The sequence below is a fragment of the Protopterus annectens genome, chromosome 12.part0 (assembly GCF_019279795.1).
Source record: "Protopterus annectens isolate FY-2018-M chromosome 12.part0, PAN1.0, whole genome shotgun sequence".
Classification (NCBI taxonomy): domain Eukaryota; kingdom Metazoa; phylum Chordata; order Ceratodontiformes; family Protopteridae; genus Protopterus; species Protopterus annectens.
The window spans coordinates 1398139135-1398160735 of NC_056746.1; positions in this window are offsets into that span (position 1 = coordinate 1398139135).

The window sequence follows — 21601 nt, forward strand, 5'->3', positions numbered from 1 at the left end:
TTGGAACCCTTCTGTGTCACAAAGGGCGTTCAGACATGTATATGTATATATATATATATATATATATATATATATATATATATATATATATATATATATATATATATATGTATAGAGCTGTGTCTGTGTATACGCATATATATATATATATATATATATATATATATATATATATATATATATATATATATATATGTGTGTGTGTGTGAGTGTGTGTGTGTGTGTGTGTGTGTATACACGTCCCATAGGTGTGTATATATATATATATATATATATATATATATATATATATATATATATATATATATATATATATGTGTGTGTGTGTGTGTGTAGCTATGACAGTTGTATAGATGTAGACTTGTCTTTGTTGTTTCACAGAGTACAGTACATTCAAGGGTACTGTACATTACATATGTACACAAAGTGACTGTCCCATTTGTTTATAGTACTGTGGAATACCTGTAGTAGGATGTGCATTATAGACTCCATGCAACATGTGTGCAACCCAGATGGCTTAGTGGTATGTCCAGTGACCTCAGTGTGCATGGTCCAGGGTTCAAAACCTGCAAGCCTTGTTGATACTGTCAATTAGGACTGCATAAGACAGTTATAAGCAGGTATAAATGTGTTTTCGTGACAGTAAGCAGAGGGTACACGCAGGTAACAGATATGTACATCCTGCAGTACACTTGGAATGCCCTTCTTTGGCAATCCCACTGATGTCAACCACCCATGAATACACCTCTGGGACTGCTGCAACTTAGTAATCTCCATGGTGCGTGCTGTAACTGCGTAATGCTGTAGTGTGGTAAACTAGTTTGGTAGTTTTCTAATCCCAGACAGGTCAACTGTGTGTGTGTCTGCCTGCCTGTGAAATAAATTATGCTTTTAGAGTATGCACACTCTTTACAATTCACATGACCACCTTTGGCAATCCTGCTGATGTCAACCACCTAGAAATACACCTCTAGGACTGCTGTAACCCTGTATTCTCTGTAGCATGTGCTGTAACTGCGTATTGCTGAAGTGAGATAAATTAGTTAGGTAGGGGTTCTATTCCAAGAGGGGCAAGTGTGTGTGTGTCTCTGTCTGCCTGAGACAAGAACAATGCTTTTTAAAGTATGCACACTCTTTACAATTCCCATGACCACCTTTAGCAATCCTGCTGATGTCACCCACCTAGGAATACACCTCTGGGAGTGCTGTAACCCAGTAATCTCCATGGCGCATGCTGTAACTGTGTAATACTGTAGTGTTTCCAGGACATGGCAGGTGTGTGTGTGTGTGTGTGTGTGCGTGTGTGTGCATGTGAAATACACTAGTTAGGTACGGGTTCTATTTCAAGACATGTGTGTGTTTGACTGTCAGAGCCCCTGTGCTGGTGGCTGTGAGTGTCTAATCACTGAACATGTTGGGGAGTGGATTTTGTAGTTTTCCTATATGGTGTCTGTCTTATATGTCACAATGTCCACCTCACGAGGAGTTCAGATGTCAGTCAGCCAAGGGACTGTGTTGGCAAGTCATACCCCTACATCTGGCAAAAGGCCTGGTGAACAAAGTATGCAACCCTACTATTACCCGGAATACGTCCTGAACCCATGTGTCATACACAAACACACTTGCCTAGAATATCCCGCTATGTTGCTAGTACCCTGCACATTGATGACAGATAGTAGGCATGGTGTGATTGCAGTGGGCTGCAGAGGGCATGGCACCCTGTACAGCAGTACAATAGGCATATAATTGTGGACAATGGGCCTTCACTATGTTCCCCACTGGATGCCTGCATTATATGTGGTGCCATCAAATGTGATCCACAGAGGCCATACAATGCCTTACACATGTGCCCTGCATGGACCGATGCAACTGGACAACAGGGAATACCTGTGTCATGCTATCAATGCAGGTGCAGGGTCAACCTGCTGACTATAAGCAGGTCCTGCCACACCAGGCCAGTATTGGCATATCAGAGGATAACAGTCTGTGTACACAACATGTGCCAGCCAAACCAGGTACACCTGTACATGTCACTGTACATTATTGTGGGACATGCACATCCCAGGCAATGTCCATGTTAAGGACTATCAAACACATACATGGCATGAATTGCAAAGCTATGACCATACACAATGGTAACCAGGATGTCAGGACAGTTCATACAATACCCATCTGTGTGGGACATTGCAGACACTACACCCCTGTACCACACTGCACACCATTGTTGGGTGGCGTGATGCCAAGGATTACCCCTCACCCAGCCTTGTACAGCCATCTTGCACAGCCAACCACTACACACCCATGAAGCAATGCACACAGGCATGTCAGTACTGGCACCCTGTGTCTGCATGTGGGGTAAGATGCTCCCAACCACAGTCACTCCCAGTATAACTCCCATTGGCATACCTACAGATGTCAAACACGTTCACATGCCCTAGACCATAGAACCTCTGGATATCCCCTGTGGTGCATGTAGTACCTGTGCGTTACTGCAGTGTGGCAAACTAAGTAGTTTGGAAATGTATTTTTGGGCCTGGCAAAGAATGTCAATGTGAGTCCATTAGAGAGTGTGGTTGTGTTGACAATGACATCCGTTCATGTGGACAGCCATATGTGCTACACCTAATGCATGTCTACTATATCTCTGTTGCAGATGTCACTCATCAACACACATATATGTTCTTACAGCACACCAACATGTCAGCTTTGTGGCACATGGAGTAACTGCATGCACTTGTAATAGTAATGACTAATCAGTTAGGGGTTTGAACCCCTGTACTGGTAGGTGTGTGACAGACAATGCTTAGGTTTTAGTCTCCAAGCCCTTCTCTGATGTACTTTGCTTCTGTCTGCCCCTCCCACACACTCTCAGGTGGATGTGGAGGTGTACACCTGCTCAGCAGCAGCTTGTGTTTTGTAAGTGATGGTCATGATCAGGTGATGGCCTCTGCACCTATTGCAGTAATCCTCTAGCTGATTGCATGTGGAACAACTGTGATGATGTTCTCATAGCCATTCACATGAAAAACACAGTACAATATCTAGGAACATCATGTTGGTGTTTGCCCATGACAGTCCTGTGAGTGGTACCTGGATCTGGTGTTTGTTAAACGGCATCGCAGATGATATCTGGATGTTCCTCAAACAACATACACAGTGGGAAATAGCCTAAAGACAGGAGGGTGATGTGCCAGACATGACTACAGCATGTAAGTGTAGCTATGCCTCATTGAGACTACTGCCTGTTTAACAAGTTGTGTGTGGTAATGGCTAGTCTGCATGTTTTAAAACTGACAAAACAGTGCTCTGTTTGTGAGGGACCTCCATCTGTAGGGCCATCTGTGGACTGGTCAGTGTGTGAAACCATTTGTTTCCTGTGTTTATTATTATTTATTTATTTATTTATATTTGTTGACCGGGAGTGTCTGACTGAACGTAGGTCCATTTTCAGCGGAGGCCCGGGGAGAAAAGCTCCACAGTTAAAATAAACAGACAGTAGTTACATTGGTTTACATAGTGATTAACAATTTACATAGCAATTACTTACAACATATTTACAGATGAAGGACATAGTACATCAGTAGACAACTAGAATCTTTATCTGTGAAGTACATAACAGACATTAACAAATGTTAAAATAAGAAGTTCCTGCTGTATAAGTACTAGGCTTATGAGCATCTGAGCTTGCTATAATCAAGGTAGTTAGTGGAGTGGAAAGAAAGGCAGTGGTTGGATGGGGTGGGTGATATTAGAGTGGGAGTTGCAAGGGCATGGCCAGCATGTTTTTAGGTGCCCTTTTAGTAAAGTTTTGAAGTGGGTGCATGATGGTATGGAGGTAATTGTGGGTGGGAGGGAGTTCCATAATTTGGCTATGGTGCAAGAGAATAGTGCTTCACCAGCAGAGTTATTGGCTTTAGTGATCTGCAAGTGATTTTTGTTGCTGGATCTTAGTGGTCTGGTGGTGCGATAGGGTTGGAGTAGATTCTGGAGGGATGGAACATTTAGTGGATGGTTTACTAGTTTGTGGGTGAGTGAGAGTTGATACCATTGAAGGAGGTGAGGGAGTTCAAGCCAGCCCAGTTCAGCAAGTGAGAGACAGTGGTGACTACGGTAGGATGCCCCTGTGGTGAATTCGGCAATTTTGTTGTAGCAGGTCTCTAGCTTGTTTAGATTGCTTTGCCTTAGGTTGGTATATATTGGAGAGGCATAAAGTAGGGTGGAGATAAGGTGGGAATTTGCTATTGAAATCTTTGCTGCTTTGGTGAGAAAATGCTTATTTCTGTATAACGCTCCTAGTTTTTTGTGGACTTTTTTTATGGTCATGGATATGTGAATGTCAAACTTTAGTTTATTGTCTATTTCCACTCCTAGCAATTTGGTGTGTTCAGTTGGGTATATAGTGGTGTTGTCTTTTGCTGTGATGTTAAAGTGAGAGTTGTTTTGAATATGTTTGGTGGGTTAGAAGATGAGTAGTTTAGTTTTGTTTGGGTTGAGTATTAATTGGGCATTGGATAACCAAGTTTCAACAGAGGAAAAGGCTTCCTGTGTGACTTTTTGCAGTTTGTGTAGGGAATGGGCTGAGCAGATGATGGTCGAGTCATCTGTGTATTGTATGAGTGTGCCATGTGTGGTGGCAGAGGCTAGATTATTTGTGAAAACAAAGAAGAGTAGGAGTCCAAGGATGGATCCTTGGGGAACCCCTATGGAGACAGGTAGTTGGGGAGATATGTAATTCTGCCATACAATGGATTGTTGGTGGTCAGACAGGTAATTCTGAAACCAGTTGGTGACTGATTGTGAGAAGGATAGGTTATTGAGGACAGAGATAAGTTGTTTGTGTGGGACCATGTCAAATGCTTTAGATAGGTCTAGTAAAGTAGCAGAGGAGAGATAGCCATTGTTTTTATGCTGAAGGATAGTGTTAGTAAAGGAGAATAAGGCAGTGGTGGTGCTATGGTTTGGTCGAAAACCATGCTGAGTATTGGAAAGGGGTTTGTTAGTAAGGAGGTAGTCTGAGACCTGAGAGTCTATGCATCTCTCTAGTATTTTGGAGAGTGGAGAGAGAATAGCTATGGGGCGGTAATTGGTTAGTTCTGTGGAGGGTCTGCCTTTGTGGAGGGGAATTATATGTGATACTTTCCACAGTGTGGGAACATAACTTTCTGACAGAGATTGGTTAATCAAGATGGATACTGGGTAGGCCAGAGCATCAGCTGCGATTTGTAGGTATTCACTTGGGAGGTTGTCTGCTGCTAATTTGGTGGGTTTAAGTTTAGTTAAGAGTTTTTTTTATGTTGGAGGTAGGTACAGGAGAAAAAGAGAAGGCAGTGGGGACATTAGTAGTTGAAGGTGTGGGTTGGAGGGGAAGGGGGTTGTGTTGTTTAGCTAGTGATAGTATGGTTTGTGTGAAGTGTGTGTTGAATGAGGTAGCAATATTTTCTGAGGAGTGAGGGATGTTAGGAGGAGGGGTACTGACTTTACCTGGGTGGAGGATGGAGTTTATGGAGGACCAGAATTGTTTGGGGCTGTGTTCGCAGGAGTCTAGGGCAGACTGCTAGTATTGGAATTTGTCCTGTTTTATTAGCTTTTTGACTCTATTGCGTAGTTCTAGGAATTTCTGTCTAGTTGAGGGGGGTCTTGGTTTTGGACCAGTGCTCCCAGGCTTTATCCCTGTTTTTCATTTCTGACTTAGTGGTTTTCTGTAGCCATGGGGAGGGTTGTGCTTTAATTCTGGAAAGTCTTATGGGGGCATGGTAATTAAGGATGCTCTGGAAGGTAGTATTAAAAAATTCAACTGCGTCATCAAGACTGAGGTACTTTAGAGGATGCCAGTTACATTCTTTGATGGATGAGATGAATGTGAGTGGGTTAAAGTTTATTTTTTTACGTATCTGACGGTAGACGACAGGTTTAGCTTGGTATAGGTATTTTTTCAGTAGGAATGTTGGGGAGTGATCACTGAGGCTATCTGATAAGCAGCCTGTTATATATGTGTATATGACTGGGGGCTCTTACTGACTAGTATCCAATCCAGGGTAGTGTGCTTGCTGGAGTTTTTATTTATCCTGGTTGGCAACTGGACTAGTTGGGTGAAGCCATGAAGGTTTACATGATGGGCTGGATGGTTGCCAGGACAGGATTGCCAGTCAATATTGAAATCACCTAAAATTATAGTGTTACTCACTGAACACACATCTGTGAACTGCAGGAGCATAGTGTGAGGATTGCAGCCGGTACATGGTGATAGTGATGAGTTACTGCCATCGCATCCCTGACTGGACATATGTCACATGAAACAGTGGTATGACAGACACTGTCTGGGGTTCTCAGTGACATGCCGATAATGGGCCACTATTTATAGCTGCTGTCACAATTCTTCTACACTTTGTACAGATGTCATGCAGTATATATGCATGTGTTGTGCTCCCTCTGCAAATGCATACTATCTGTTGTGTTGGGTTGATGGTCATATCTATGCATGCTGTTATAAGTAATCCTGAATGCTGTTGACTATTACTAAGCCATATCTGTGTTTAAACTGTAACACCATAGGCTGTATGGGTCCCGGCAGAACCCCCTGTCCCACTTCAGCTGGCCATGGCACCGGGCACTTGCACATCCGGGGCCCAGCCTTGGACCTCCACCTCTGTTGGCTCTGCACCACCTTCTAATGGTACCGCCACTAAGGATGGGGCTTGTCCCCAATGAGAGCAGGTCCAGACAGGAACATGTCCGCTGTCGCACAGTCCTGGACGTAGTGCGTAGGGGGCTCAATAAGGGGTTTCAAGGCCAGATACGCTAGCTCAAGGGCAGAGGTCTCATTTACAGGGTGAGGCTGCCCCTCCTAGACAGCCCCCATCACTGCCACCTTGCAGCTGTTTTGGTGCAGTGGTAGCTGCCCATGGCTGGGGACCTCAGACCCACTGTTTCCATCTGGGGGCTCATGGGCTTGTGAATGCAGAACACCCCTCCCTGTCCAAGGTGTATCCCCACACATGTGTCATATACCGACCCTGTATGCTGTCTTGTCTGTCATCCTACCCTACCTATCCTCCATGAGCATACCTACTCTCCTTCCCCCACATCCCACTCACCCTACGGAAACAAAAGGCCAGTCAGTTCCTAGAACAACATTTGCCCCATACATAGCTCTCCATTTCACACACATGTCCAATGGACACATGTAACCCTTTTAATATGCATCACAACATACACCAGTTGTTCTCACCCCTGTCTCTCAGGGGCACGATCCTAGTATGCACATGACTCCTAAATGTTCCAGGTACACGTGATGCGGATGACCCCATTGTACACACAACACTACCGGTCCCTCTATGGTTACTCCATTTACCTTTATCATGATTATGATGTCGCACACAGCACCTTGCAAGAGTACTGTTCTCACATAATTACAGGAACTATTGTGTTTATGTAAATAACATGCACAGAGTGATGTATATGGCCAATGTACAAATGTTTGCGTGCATTAATGACACATGTCTGTCTGAGGGAGTCTTGATATTACATAGGACAACACCACTACATCATACAGGCATTGCTGGTGTTTCCCTTTTCATTTCTTTGTAATGCTTTGTTGTCACATGGGATGTTCCTGATATACCTATATATATGCATGTATCTATATCTGGACATAAACACTCACGCATACATCTACATGATGGAATACATTTCCTATACTGTTGAATGACTGCGCTGGATGATACGTTTGTGATAAGGTCCGATGTCTGTATATCTGCCATGGCTTAGTGGTAGCTCACAATAGCTGTATGTGCAGGGTATTGGTTTCAAGCCTTGCAGAGGCCATTTATTTTGCTGCTGGGCAGAACAAGGCCATTGGCTACGGAGTGATTAAGGCACATTAAAGCTGTTGTGAGCGGGTGTGCGTGGCTTTGTGCACAGCTAAGCAATGCTAACCTCTGGTTACAGCGTCTTACACTCAGTTAGCCTCTACATTGCTTTACCAGTATAATACTCGCATACTGGCGGCCAAACAGGCTTACACCAGCTTGCTCCTGCACTTGCAAATGCACTGCATTTGGTGTTTGTATCTGACACTCACACCCCTGGGTGGGAGTGAGGACTATGATATTACCTTGTGATGCCTATTACATCGGATTACATACCTACAGTATCAGGAATGGCTGCCCATTAGGCGACAGCATGTCGTTCGACTGTACGGAATCCGCGGCCTGTCCTGAGTTTGATTCATATTATTGGTGTGCTCCTCTTACAATCTGCACCCATCTGGCTAATACATGGGAACTGACACTCTTCAATACAAACAAGTAATTGGGTTTTGGAACCCACATCCTTCAGCCGAGTCATGCTACTTCATACCTAATATTCTATCATCTTTCTAAGATTGTCAGTGGAATATGTGCTTTCTGTCCCTATCAGACCTCTCATACGACTGGGGAAAATACAAGCTGAATCAGGGACACAGCAAAACAACATCAGGGACACATTTAAATTATTGGTGCTATTAACCTGACACATTGACAGACTCAGAGCATATGAATTCATACACATTTTCTGAGGTAAATGATGTTTATAACTCTGAATTGTTGTTGTTATTCATTACATGTAATTCACCACCGTTCCTCCAAATGTCACTAGTTTTAGGAGGGATTAAGTGGGACAGAGTTAGAAACTGAGTCAAAATCAGGGACGTCCCTGGAAATTGGGGACAGTTCAGAGGTATGGTCCCTATTTGTTCCCCCAATGGTTTATGTCCTGTCCAGTGGATGTGTTCTTACAGGTTGAGAGGTATGGGCATCAGCTATGCCCATATCAGAATATTACTTACATCCCCGGGGTGGTCCTAATATGACTGCACCAGCCAACACCTGCACGCCTAGGCCCATAATCGCATACCCATAGTTCCCCCACCTGTCACTCCTCTAGAGCACTCATCCTTACTGTGGGTGCAGGTGGGATATAAACACACCACTACACACTGCCCACTCTCCGCGTAATGGGACACATGTCGTACGTTGTGTCGACCCATGAGTTATCAGGCTTGCACAATCTACTGGTCCGTGTACATCTACAGCCTGGTTTGATGAATCATTACAAGGACTGACTCCGATGATCATTAATTTTTGGGTGTCCCACAAGGGACATTGATGTCTATGTTTTTAGATTAGACCTGGCAGGTCTCACCCACTGGTAGTATCCTGCCGGTGGTTTGGGAAGCAGTGGTGTGTTTACCTTTATTGTGTGTCTGTATGTCTCACCGGCCTAGCTGGGGGGGTGGGGTGGGTTGATGCTACATGTTACACATTTGTTTATTGGACCCCTCACCCCCATATGCATGGCCTGTGAACATATGTAACTCGTAACTACTGTACCATATCCTAGCTAGATACATGTGTATATTTACAGTCACATATATATATCTATTTACATTTCTATATACAGATATATCTGTATATGTATGCATACATGTATATTTATATTTTGCTGTCTATATATATATATATATATATATATATATATATATACACACATATATATATATATATATATATATATATATATATATATATATGTATATATCTCACAACATATGGGTCTATGGGTGTCTGCATATGTATATATTTATATGTGGGTATGTATCTGTATTCTGTCTCTGTATGTATACATTTGTACTACAGAGAGAGAAAGGCTTATCTCTAAGTCGCTATGGGTAGATATGCACACACATACCTCTACATATATACATCTACATCTGGTTATTCCATTCCTTGCCCTATAGATTACACTTTGCTGCAGTGGGACTCGTAGTGGGTGTGGCTGCTCGTTGGGCGACACCTCTGCCCAATGAACACATTCGCTTACATCCCTAGGGCTGTCCATATAGGCCCAAATCAGCCACCACTTGCACACCTAGACCCATAAGTAGCTACCCATAGATCCCCCACCCACACCTTCTCAACAGCACCCATCCTTACACTGGGTCCTGGTCTGTTCTGGACACACCACTACACGCTGCCCACTGTCCACTTCATGGGGCCCATTTCATACAATTGTCTCAGCCCATGGGTCATCAGGGTTTCCCACCCTTGTGTTCCAAGTATGTATACACCCCAGCCAGAATGTTCAGTCTATCACCTTTTTTTGGTCTTGGCAATTTTTGGGATGTCCTGCAAGGGACGCTCCTGCCTGTGTTCCAAGATTAGAACTCACTGGTGCACTGTGTACCCCACCGGTTGTATCCTGCCTGTGGTCTGGGGAGCAGTGGACTCTTTACATTGTTTGTGTGTATGTTTCCCGTGTCCGGCTGGGGGGGGGTGGAAGGTTATGCTACGTGTTTCATGTTTCTTGTTTGGGCTCCTCACTTCCATTGGAATAGCCTGGAACATATGTCATTCTTGTGTGCTGTCTCCTATCATAGCTGTATATCTGTGTATATCTACACACACACACACACACACACACACACACACACACACACACACACACACACACACACACACATATGTATATATATATATATATATATATATATAGATATATACGTATACGTCTGCAACTATATATATATATATATATATATATACATATATATATATATATATATATATATATATATATACATATATATATATATATATATATATATATATATATATATATATATATATATATATATATATATATATATATATATATATATGTATGTGTGTGTGTGTCTGTAAAGCAATGCATACCCCGCACAAATGCACTTACACATGCTTACTGGTGTTTATATATGCTTGAACCTGCTTACTAGTGCCTTATTCATTCTGACACTGACACTTCACTCCGGTTAACTTTTAATTGATATTTTGCAGGTTATACAGTGGACAGATGTCGCAATATGTTCATGTACAGATTACCGATGGTAAATGGTATGTGATGCAGTGGGATTCAGTACAGGAATGTCTGTTCGTTAGGTGGTTGCTCTAACCAATACACTATTGCTGTGCTGCTTCATTTGCATATATACCCATATACCCATGGCTCATGGTTCCCAAAACACACACCCCAATGCCTCCCTAACACTGCAGTCATCCATTCTCCAGTTGGATTCGTGGTGTATCCACCCCACTACACATTGACCACTCCCTACTCCTATAGACCCATCCCATCGGTTGACTCACTCCACGTATCTTCAGAACTCCCAAATGTTTAATCCACAAACATTGGTGACATGAGCGACCAAAAGAATGCTGTTCGCAATTTTTGGGTTGTCCCATATGGGACACGCATGTGTTTATGTCAAGATTAGACTCTATACTTCATTACACCCTTGCTCCTGTTAACATGACACTACAATAACTTAATAAGTATGACTGTGTGGTAATGCACATGTTACACATGAGAGCCTAATTATGTATGTGTTCGGTGTATTTATTTTATAAATAGACCGGTTTAGTAATTGGCGTTGCCGTAGCAGGCAGATCATAGGAATGATTCCATGTGTGGGAAAGTCCTCACATTTGATTATTTTCAGCACAGCACTGACTTCGGACATTGCACACACTTCTGCATTTTAGCAGTTTCATCCCGTCCCTCTTCTGCACAATCTTTTATTCTATCTACTGTCAAGGTTTGTAAGGGCACATTCATGTTATTTATGCCAGCAAATGTAATGAATGTGTTACACAGAATGTACTTCTACATATTGATGTCTGCATGTGTGTATGCATATATACTTATAACGAACTCGCTGACCTCCACGGGATGGTCCAGTTATAACCAGCCCATCCAACCCTGGCATGCCTGGCTCCTTAGTTTCATACCCATAGTTCCTCCACCCCACCCGTGTTCAAAATACATGCATATCATCCATAGTCCACTTGTTATCGCAGCCATGACACACCTTCACACATTACCCTCTCCCGAGCGTTAGGGGCCCTACATGTCTGTTGTCCCAACCCATGTATTCTCAGGCTCTCCCACCATTCAGTCCATGAACATACCTGCCCTTGCTTGTGTAATGGTTGGATGGCCAAATGGTCTATCAATTTTTGGGTAGTCCCACCAGGGACTACCCTCTGTGTGTAAAGTAGACTTAGCATATCAACAATGTTACTCCCAGTGGTAATATCCTGCCTGTGGTGTGAGTATCAGTGCTTTGCTCACTCCTGCCCAGTTTGATATGACATACGCTGACAGCGCTATATAATACTGGGGTTGCTGTTGATTCCCTTCTCATTCCTTTTGTATGCTTTATTGTTACGTCGTTCTTTCTTCATATATATATATATATATATATATATATATATATATATATATATATATATATATATATATATATATGTATATATATTATATATCTGTATATACTTAGATAAATTTCCCATGCTGGGCACTTCTTAGACCCGTGCAAGTGCACTTAGACTTGCTTACTGGTACTTATATGTATTTAATGCTGCTTATTTGTGCTTACACCTGCTTATTAGTACCTTATTCATTATGACAGTGCCACTTTGCTTGAATGATATTTAAGTTGAATATCTCATGCGATACTGTTATGTCGGTTTTACGGCAAAACGACATTCATTCCACATGGAAAATGATATATGCTATTGTTGGGCTCGAACTGTGAATGCCTGTTTATTAGGCAGATGCTCTAAACACTACACTATTGACATTTACGTTGATTCCGCATGTTTTTCTCTATTTGTATGAATATGTGTAAGCGACGCTCAGCAGAGGGCAGAGACGTGCAGACACTCTGCGCATTGCTTACACCTTCGATATTGCTGCAATTCAAATGTATAATAGGGGCACAGGGAATCTAATTGTGAAAGTTCTAGGGACAGGGCTCAACATTCCACTACGTGCTTGTGTGTGTACTACTTTGATTTTATTTTACTGTTCATGGACACTCTTATATGCTTAGCAAACATTTCGGTATCCACGGACACTAAATTACTGACTTACTATTAGGGGCGGGCTCTACTAGTAGGCATAGTAGGATCTGCAAGTGTCGGGGCACATTTACACCTCCGTAGAGCACTTGTACACACCCCCTGCACTCATACACATTTCCTGTACACATCGAGGGTGCGGCAGTGTGCCCTCATACATATTCATATGGCGCTGCTACGCCATCTGTAATGAGGATGCTCAGCGCAAGGCTAAAACCATCCTTGCGCCGAACTTTTTGAATCCCGGGGATTATCATATTTTCTATTCTGGAGTGATAAGTCAGGAAAGAAGCTAAAAAATATTATTTCTGATACCTTAAAACCTGACCACAGATTAGAAACAAGATAATACTGGGAAGGGATGGGTGGTGCAGTGGTGCAGCGGTTAGCATTGTCACCTCACAGTAAGAGGTTCTCCAGTTCAATTCTCATTTGGGCTGCCTTCTGTGCAGAGTGTGCATGTCCACCCTGTATTCATGAGGGAGGGGGATTCTCCAGGTCCTCTGGTTTCCTCCCACATTCCATAGACATGAGGTGGATTGAATATTCTAAATTTGGCCATAGTTGTGAATGTACATGCAAGTGAACAACAGTGGCAGGGCTAGCCACCTGGTGGTGTTAACTTTGGCTCAGGTTGATTCTTACTGGTGAAATGACACTCTTACCCATGTGCAAAATGGGAAAAGGGGTTATGGATGGAATAGTGCAAAGGGAAGATTATGCCCAGTAGACTATAAAGATATGGAGAACCTCTAACTGTGAGATGACAAAGCTATCTGCTGTGCCACTGTGCCACCAATCCCTTCCCTGTAGTTTTCTCAGGTGTTAGCAGTTCCAGGTGGTTATAGCTAAGGTGTAGTTGTTGCTTAGCATTATCATTAAGTTTATTATGGTGCTAAATCAGCAACTACACATGTAACCACCTGAAACTGCTGACAGCTCAGAAAACCAGAATGTCTGTATGTTCTTACATTGAAGGTTGTTTCCAATACTGCTTTTTTATAAATCCCTTAGTTGCAAAAATGTAAATAACTTCAAATGAGGTGAGTGAAGAAAAACTATAAACCATGCACTTAATTAGAAGAGAATATAACAGGTATATGAGGTGAAATTTCCCAAGTGTCCATTGCCCAAAGTACAACATCAATCACAGCTTTCCAGCAGAGATCACTGGAGGTGTGATTTCTAAAGGTGGATCAAAAGTGATTCCTTTGTTTTATGATTTTTCTCCATTCTTTAAGTTGGTACAGCAATGGTAGTGGTACATATAAATTTAGAGGACTTGCCCCCTCACCAGATGGTGCAGGCAGTAAGAGTTGCCCCCTATAAAAACATTTAGACTTCAATTTTTCACCCTTTTGCATTATGGGCATTAGTTTTCAATACATTGGTTTTCTGTGTTTTGACTTTCAGGGTTGCGTAGCAGAATCCAGGCAAACAATTAGGTAAGCTCACACATTAGCTCATGTATTTGTTGGTCAGTTCTATAATTTTTGCACAGAGGTGCATACATAGTTTACGTCAGCTGACATTGATGGAGGCAATGATTGGAGGACATGATACATGGTGGTCATGGGGTACAGGTTGTACAGGAAGGGCAGGTTAGGTAAGAGTGGGGGAGATGATGTTTATGTGAGAGTGAGTTTATGTGGAGTAAGATCAAACAAGAAGGTGGCAGAAGATCTGAAGATGGGCAATAGAATATAAAGAAGGGAAGACAGCAAGAAGGAGAGGAAATATGAGAAAACGTAGTAACCTGTAAGCTTACTACAAGAAATGTTTAAAGTAAAAGAAGAAAGTTGGTACATTCATACCTTTTACAAGCCTTTCAATGAAAATATGATGACACTGAGTAAGAAGTGGGATTATCTCATTGCCGAAAGAAACAGAGAGGCTATGGCAGGAGAACGCAGCCTGGCAGAAATGGAATGTAGTAGTTTTTTTGAAGTGGGTTCAATCAAGCAGTATAAGACACAATAAAGATGGGAATCTTTGATCTCATTCTATGTGTTAAGACATGAGATGGGGATCTAAATACCAGGCCAATACTAATTAATACTTTGTGAAAATAATATATGTCACAGTGGCCATAGTAAAGAAGCTGGGGTTGGGGCAAAAAAGGTATCTGAGATTACAAGGGGAGCTAATTGCAATGGGAGGTGTTCACATATAGAGTCTGGGGGGATTCACTATACAATCTTGAAATACTGAAATGTCGAATTTCAGTATTTCGAGACTGAATAGTCGAAAAACCACATACACGAAAACCCACGATAACAAATACTACAATCGCCACCATTCACACACACACACACATGCACACACGCACACATGCACACACGCACACACGCACACACACACACAAACCAGGACATAATCTCACACACACATACACCTACCTAACTAAACAAACATTACAACACACACAGACACGCTTAACCTACCTATAAGCAGGGGGGCAAGCCCTCCTGCACCCCCCTACCCCCCCTACTTATATATTCTAACTTCGAGGTCGCACTAAACACACAAACTCACAAAAAACATCACCACACACACTCACACACACTAAAATCCATACCCATTATCCTCAAACACACAACACTTACCTGAAACCCCAGATAAATCCACAAACTGCACCACACATCATGAACGTGACACCACAATATTGGTGGATTCGACATTTGCGGATTCAGCATAGTGTAGTTTCTGTTAACTGCACTTTCCACTATTCGGTCTTGACGTACTGAATTTTGACATTTCAGTATGTCCAGATTGTCTAGTGTATCCAGTCTGGGATGATAGCAGTTGAGTAAAAGTGTGGAAGAGATATGTTAAGACTTATGAAAAGAAAATCAGCTAATCAGATTTTCAGAAATTGTGTCTGACCATAGCAGTAATATTATTACATTTCTATGTTAACTGAACATGACAAAACTGTGAACTGCACATTAAAAAATAAATCAAATGTTCAATTATAAAACAAGACACATAAAAAGCGATTATAGCAATACACGAATAAAACCTATTTCAAATGAATCTTCTATGAATCCTTGAATGACAATACTCTATGGGATCAAATAACCAAACACAAATATCCATAATGTATAAGAGGGAAATCCTCACTTATATGCTTTTCTGTAAGGGACAGGTGCTCCTGCAGCCTCAGTTGGGGCCAAGCACCCCCACATCCTCAAACATATATAAAAAGTCTGTGATTGCACAAAAATAAGAAAGGAAACATTTTCCAAAAGGAAGGAATCACTCCCTCCTGTGGCTATTTCCTCTGAAAAATACTGGTTAGCATTGTTTTCCTTAGTGAGTTATTATTTGGGCTACTGACGTTTGACTAAATTGATTTTGACCACCTGTGGCTATACAGTTTTGAAGGAGAAAATATAGCTGGCAACTACAAAAGAAAATGCATTGCTAAGCAAATGTTAATATGATATAACAAAGGAACAATTAAAGACAAACTTTTGTCTCAGTTATAGCCCACAAAAGCACTTATGTCTTGAAGATGTAAGCATTCCCAATAAATTGGGATCAATATATGCATTGATTGTGTAGTTAGTTTAGGACACAGATGCATATTTTACAGCAGTGACAGATGGGAGAAAGAGAATGTTGGAGATGTGGAAGTGCTGAAGAAGGTAGTCTTGATATGTTTTACCAAACTCTGCTTTACATGGATGGGGAGCCTGTTTCAGACAAGGAGTAGTCTATGGGATCCATACCTGTATCTCCAGTAGGTCCTGTTTATATCACAGTTAAGATTTATACATACCTTCATTGTTATTGTTTACCATCTACCATATTATTCTGTGGAGCTTTTCTCCCTGGACCTCCATTGAAAAAGGACCTGTGTCCAGTCGGAATTTCCCGGTAAACAAATATAATAAATAATAAATAAATACATGCTGGTGCTGTTTGTTTTGTCGACTAGCAGGAGATCCTGCAGGGTGGGTTTTGACAATGCCTTGTATGCCCAGCATAGAGCTCCCCTCAATAGGATGCAGGAGACAGAATAAAGGGATAAGGCCTTGAGGCACTCTGCATAGGACATGTTACTTGCATCCAATCTATTTTTAGTGAGGAGCATCTGTAGATGTTCCAGTTGCTGGATGTGCTTGGTTTTATTACATACCAAATGGGGCATTGTACTCAATGATAGGTCTGATGAATGCTGGATACAGTGGAACAATGACCTCCTTGGACCTAGATGCCCTCCTTTTGTTTATAAGTTACACTATATAAAATGATTTCCTCTCTACTGTAGACAAGTGGTCATCAAAGGCTAGATTACTGGCTATGTGGTTCCCCAAGTCTCTGACTACTGGTTCATCTAGTAGGTGTGTTTTGCCAATATGATAGTTACGAGGAGTGAGTGACTTCCTGAAGGATACTATTATGCATTTCTTGGAATTTAGTTTTAGTCCATGGCTTTGACACCAGTTATTTGTCTGTGTCAGCCCTTCCTGGAGAAAATTTGTGTCAGTGGAGGATTCTATGACTGCTCCTAATTTGCAATCATCTGCCCAAGTTAGTCAGCCAGAGGCCCTTGACATTAGCCTTGACTTCAGAGAAGTAAATGCCAAAATGAAGTGGTCCCAGGACCAATCCTTGATGGATTCTGCTTGTGACTGCATCTTTGTAGAGGTGGACTCCAAAATTCTAACTTTCTGGGTCCTGTCTGTGATCCAGCTGGCTATCCACTAGGTGACATAAGGGTCTATACCTAACTTCCTGAGTTTGTCAATAATGCCTGTGTGGGGTATTGTGTCAAATGCCTTTGCTATGTAAAGGTAGCCAGTGTGAACCATTCTGACCTCATCCATTGCTTTGGTGACTTTCTCAAAGAAGTCCACCAGGTTTAGTAGGCATGACCTGCCCTTGATGAAACCAAACTGGGTTGGGTTAAGTATCTGTAGGTTTTCTTTGCCATTACTGATCATTTTCATGATATTTTATTCCATGGCTTTACATATGAGACTAGTGAGACTATTGAGTCTGTAGTTTCCAGGGTGTGTAGATGGCCCACTTTTGTACAGATGGATGACTGTTGCTGTTCTCCATTCTTGAGGCACAAAGCATATTTGGAGGTTACAGTTAAATAGCAATTCCAGATGCCCTGATAGGTCATGTTTCAAGCCATTTAGAAGGCATCATGGGATACTGTCTGGGCCCATTGATGCAGTATTCTTGGCCTTAGAGAGAGCATTAAGGACCAGTTCCCTAGTGATAGCAGGGGAGTTATATCTGATGGTATTTACTGAGGGGAAGTTGAGGGGACAGAGTGGTAAAGTTAGAGCTGAATTTGTTGGCCAATAGGTTTTCTATATCTTCTGGCTCAGTATAGGTGGTTTTATTATCAATAGGGGTCCAGACATAGCTAAAGAATGGATTGTGGGTGTCTTTGGCCTGGGAAGCCATATTTACCTCAAGTTTGACTTTGGTAGACTTTAGTTGTCCTCTTAGTTTTTTGTTTAGTTTGATGAGAGTGCTTTTATCCTCCTGGATGCTACACCTCTTAATTTTTGCCATGATTTTCTTCCTTCTGTTATACAGCCTACTGAAGTGATTTCATCAGAGTGGCTTGTTTTCCGAGTTAGTTCTATTATTCTTCCTGGTGGGTATAGCTGCCTCTATGTAGCTATTAACATACTTATACAGTGCTTCTGTAACATGTAGGCAGCAGTGTTCTCAGGGTTTGTGGGGGCTTGAAATTTTACCAGGTTATCACATAATAATAGGAAGTTAGCCTTAGAGTAGTTCCTGAACATTCCAGGGTTAGCTTGGGTTCCAGGATTTATTTTTACTTCAAGGGAGACCATTTTGTGGTTTGACCATACTAGAGAAGACATTACACTAGGGGGTGTGCAGTACTCTCCCATATTAGGAAGACCAGATCCAATATGTTTGCATGCCTGGTAAGTGTATTGATAATCTGCTCCAAGGAGTTTATGTTTACAAAACCCAGGAATCGCTGCACATACATGTTTAGTGCTGTATATGATTCCCAGTTAATAGTGGGGTAATTAAAGTCACCCATGAATATGGTATTCAGTTGGACGATGATTGTTTCCAAAAAGTATCAATATATGTCATGGCTTTTCTGAGTTATAGAAGGGGACCTATAGCTTGCAAGGAAGTGGTATGGCATTTTGCCTATGGTGATTTGACCATGGAGAACCTCAAGTCTCTGACTGTCTGTGTAGTAGCTGGTCTAAATGTGTGGAAGACATTTTAGCCTTGCACTGGCAGTGCATTCTCTACAGCTTTAAATTATGCCCCAGTAACCGCACAGATGTCAGCATTCTCTAGGGAGTGGAGACCTTGTAGGAAGTGAACTTTTTTGTTTAGACTCCTAGCATTGGACAGTAACACCTTCAGATTTTCTTGGTTTTGATTTGCTATGTCAGAAGTGTTTTCATTTTGGCATTGCTTAAAAAGGGACTGTGGGAGAGGACAATGTTTTAGCTAATATTCAAAATACTTTAGGGGAAAGGTGCCATCCCTGGCAAACTAGCATGGCCTGTTGACCATCTCCTTCCATGCTGACAAATATTGCACCCCCCAGAATGCCACCAGAAACTAAAACAATTACTAAAGTCAGTGTTCTTCTGTTCGCATTGTGGCATCATCCTTAGAAAAGGTAAAATTCCGCTCAATGCTAAGCTCATACCAGCATAATGTCTCTTTTCATATAGTCTAGGGGGATATGTTTCAGGTCATTTACACCCACATGGACTATGAATGAGTCATACTGGTACTTGAAGTACAGTGGCATGAGGACATGCATAATATAGCGGATCCTTGGCCCTGACAAGCAACTGAATGTGACTTTCTTTTTACTCAGCCTGGTGAGAAGGACATCAGTGTGAAATGGAATCTCCAATAACCAGAATGTTGGATTGTGTGGTGGCTTGCCTTATAGTAGAGGCTCCATAAGATGTAGCTGTATTTGGTGGTGTGGATGTTGTTTTGAAAGAGTGCATTCAGGGCTGCTGAATGTATTTCTTATGTGTGCTTCATCTAGGAGGTCTTTGGAGTTTAGGAAGGTTATATTTAAGTACCTCAGCATATGTGGGTCTATCTGTCTGGTATGAACTATGTGTGATGGGAGCAGCATGTGTACTAATGAAAATGACTTTGTGAGAACCTTGTCTCCAGTGATATTGTATAGATGCATCTTTCACATACCTTTCTGAATTGCCTCAAGATACCCATATCTACCAAGCTGGTAACAGAGATAGTGAGAAAGTTCATATACATGGCAACAGGCCCTTTTTACTGATTTGATGGTTGTAGTGGGAAAATAAAGTAATGTCAGGAGTATCTATTTGTGTGTAAGTGTGGGGGGAGTGATTTTCACTGCAAACTATTTGCCCTCTGTTTAACTAGGTATTGGTGATATTTCAAGGGTGCCTTTACAGGAAAAATGTCAACTTAAGGTGTACATGTCTATACAGGGCACTGCCTTGAGGGGATACTAATAAGTAGACCCTAATGATTTATGGAAGAAGTATTTAAGGAGATATTCTGAATTTAGAATAGACAGCAACTTATCAAGCAGCACTAACCGAAGAGAAAGAACTAGCTTTATCAAGAATGATGAAAAGAGGGGATTTGTCTGATTGGCTACTGCCTGACTGCTACTAGTGCTGGTTTTACCTGACTACTGCCTGGTTACTACAAGTGCTGGATTCACCACACCTTCACTCTGCTGGGATACAATGCTCCTTTGCAGCTTCTCTCACCAGAAGTAAAACAGTAGCACAAATCCCAAGATGGGAAACAGGCCACAGGCTATTTGGTGATCAACAGTCTTGTCCCAGATGATGCAAGAGTCTGTAGCCTCCTAGATTCAAGCTCAGCAGGGTCTTCTTTCCCCACTGATTCTACTATGCCCATTCCCTTGGCTGTGGTTTTGCTAGATAGTCAGTAGGGACAGTAGGAATCTCATTCATCCATTCATACGTGTCACCTTACCTTAACAGAGTCACAGTTACTTCCGCTGTTTACCCACACTTCACTGAATCTTTTCACTTTCACATTCAGAGCACTGGGCAGATGATGCAAGTCTGCAGCCTGTTTCTGGTAGATGCCTTGAAGAGCACCCAGATGAATCAGGAAGGTCCAACACAGCCACTCACTGCCCAATCAGAAACAGTCAGAACTCAGTCAGTGCACTCTGCTCCTTCTCTAACCAGGAACAAAATATAAGCACATATTCCAAGCTGGCACATATGAAGCAGTTATCAGACTTTATGGTGATAGCAATCTCCAAAAAATAATATCCACATGGTCTTTCTCTTACCAAGTGCAAACAGAAGCACTAATCCCAAGATGACTCCCGAAAAGCAGAATGTGGGATCTCCAATATTTGATGGTCTAGGACTAGATGCTGCAAATTTTAAAGGTATGATAGAAAAATGGGTTAATAATATCCTAATAGTTGCAATGTGCACTAAACAGATATAAATGAGGAGGTAACTTAAGGTTTAGCTATCTAAGTGGAGACTCACTAATTGTAAAAGAGGAAGCTAGATTGGAAGGGGGTGGGCACTTTCTATTCTGGCGCTATGGACTACAGCGGAATAGTCAATGAATTTAAATAGCTGAAGGGGAGTGATTTCATGCAGTGATAATTTTATGCTTAC